General features: G+C 41.5%; 1 non-coding gene across 1 annotated transcript; it reads left to right on the top strand.

Annotated features, from left to right (window-relative positions):
- The first annotated feature begins 2,415 nt into the window (after window positions 1–2,415).
- Window positions 2,416–2,522, top strand: LOC114420792. Its single transcript, XR_003668425.1, has one exon. It is a non-coding gene; the product is annotated as a small nucleolar RNA R71 (small nucleolar RNA).
- Window positions 2,523–2,734: the final 212 nt, after the last annotated feature.

The raw sequence follows: 2,734 nt of genomic DNA, 5'->3' as shown, positions 1-2,734 counted from the left end.
TAGGAACCACTTGGACTGGACTCACCCACTGGTTGTCAAAAATGGGGTAGATGATTCCAGCTTGTAAGAGCTTGGTCACTTCCTTTTTTACCACATCTAGAATGACGGGGTTTAGTCGCCACTGTGGCTGCCTCATTGGCTTAGCTCCATCCTCTAAAAGTATCCTATGCATGCAGGTAGATGGTCTAATACTAGGAATGTCTGCTAAAGTCCATCCAACGGCCTTCTTGTGCTTTTTGAGCACTAGCAACAACTTCTCTTCTTGCTCAGCATCAAGGGAGGCGGAGATTATCACTGAAAATTTTTTCTTGTCCTCCAAGTAAGCATACTTGAGGGTTGCTGGTAAGGGCTTCAACTCTGGTGTGGGTGGTGGCTAAACAGTGGGAGGAACCAGGGTAGGAGAAGAGGAAGGTTGCTCAGCCTGTACCTCATAAAGCAAGTCAGAAGTATATGTACTTCCTGCATTATGGTTAATGCATCCTGACTCTAAAAAATCAACATCAAAAGGTACAACACCCAAAAAATCAGAACCAGACTCAAATTCAAATTCACTCTCAGCATAAAAATCAGATACAGGATCAAATTCAAACTCAGATTTAGATTCAATGCACAAGGAGTGACAAGTATGCAGATCAAATAAAAATGGATGTTTCCTACCGTGAAGAACAAAATCAAAATCAAACATATAATCATCAACAATCTGATCAATTATCTCAGCACGAAAAACAGAATGATCCTCAGATGGATGTTTCATGGCATCAAGAATGTTAAAATGAACAACAATATCACCAAATTCCATAGACAATATGCCAGCATAAACATCTATCTTGGTTCGGGTTGTTTTCATAAATGGCCTGCCTAAAATAATTGGAACTAAACCATGGGAAAATCCCTCTTCCATATTAAGAACATAAAAATCAACAGGAAAAATAAGTTCACCAACCCGAACTAGCACATCCTCTGTGAAACCTGTGGGGTAAGCAACACTTCTATTTGCCAAATGAATCACCACATCTGTAGATTGCAAAGGTCCTAGAGATAAAGAATTGAAAATGGATAGAGGCATGACACTAATTGATGCTCCTAGATCTAGCATGGCATTCTCAAATTTACTGTTCCCAATAATGCAAGGTATACAGAAAGTACTTGGGTCCTTACATTTCTCAAGAATGTGAGGAACATATTTACCTATCAATGCTGACACATTTCTGCCCATGCTAATCCTTTCATTGCCTTTGAGCTTCCTTTTGTGGGTGCACAGCTCCTTTAGAAACTTGGCATATCTTGGAATCTGCTTGATGGCATCTAGCAGCGGTATGTTCACCTCTACTTTCTTGAAGGTCTCCAAGATCTCTTTTTCCACTTCTTCCAAAATGGATAGGCGGCTGCGATAAGTCAGAATTACTAGAAGAAGGTCCACCTACATGAAATTTTTTTTAGGAAACTTTCTCTTTTGTGCAACTATCTCATCATCTTTTTCAGGTGTAGAATGAAGCTTGACAGGTTTAGGTGCAGGTGTTGCTACTGGTGGAGGCACTTGAATTTGGTTGCCAGACCTCAAGGTGATGGCACTCACATTTTTCGGATTCTGCACAGTTTGTGAAGGCAATTTGTCAGAATTTTGGGACTGAGCTTGGTTCAACTGAGTAACCATCTGCCCCATCTGATTTGTCAGACTATGAATGGAGGCTCTTGTCTCTTGCTAAAATTGCATATTCTGGATGGTCATTTGCCTCACTAACTCTTCTAAGGAAGGTTGAGGAGGAGCCTCAGTTGCTTGTTGTCTTTTTTGTGACTGCAGCTGTATTGGAGGAGGAACATATGGCTTGCTTGGACCAGCAGCATTTTGGAAAGAAGGGACAAGCTGTTGTTGTTGTGGAGGACTTGCCCATCTCAGATTTGGATGATTTCTCCAACCTGGATTGTATCTGTTGCTTGAAAGATCATAATTATTCTGCTGTTGTTGGGTTTGCTGCTGAGGAGGTCTATTATAAATGTTTGCGGCATAAGCTTCAGGTTGCTCATTGACTCCAGATTGCTGCAAATAAGGACAAAGATCTGTATGGTGATCTGCAGAAGAACATAGACCACAGACCACAGACTCTTGCAACAGGTGCAAATTTCTTATTCATGGCAAGTTGAGTTACTAGGTTGACCAAGGCATCAAGTTTTCCCTCAAGTTTTTTATTTTCAGTAGATGAAGATGAATCCTTGGCCACCTCATGGACTCCTCTAAGGACAATAGCATCATTTCTTGCACTGAATTGTTGGGAGTTGGAAGCCATCTTCTCAATCAAATTCCTAGCCTCAGCAGGGGTCATATCACCAAGAGCTCCACCATTGGCAGCATTAATCATACTCTTCTTCATGTTGCTAAGTCCCTCATAGAAATATTGAAGAAGGAGTTGCTCAGAAATCTGGTGGTGAGGACAGCTTGCACACAATTTCTTGAATCTTTCCCAGTACTCATACAAGCTCTCTCCAATAAGTTGCCTGATGCCTGAAATGTCTTTTCTGATGGTAGTGGTCCTAGATGCAGGGAAGAATTTCTCCAAGAACACCCTCTTAAGGTCATCCCAGCTGGAGATGGATCTGGGAGCAAGGTAATACAACCAATCTTTTGCCACTCCCTCCAGAGAATGAGGAAAAGCCTTTAGAAAGATATGATCTTCCTGGACATCAGGGGGTTTCATGGTTGAACAAACAATATGGGACTCCTTAAGATGCTTATGAG

This window comes from Glycine soja, chromosome 7 (genome assembly GCF_004193775.1).
Source record: "Glycine soja cultivar W05 chromosome 7, ASM419377v2, whole genome shotgun sequence".
NCBI classification, from domain to species: Eukaryota; Viridiplantae; Streptophyta; class Magnoliopsida; order Fabales; family Fabaceae; genus Glycine; species Glycine soja.
The sequence above is the reverse complement of the archived record's forward strand: the minus strand, read 5'-3'. Positions and strand labels throughout refer to the sequence as shown.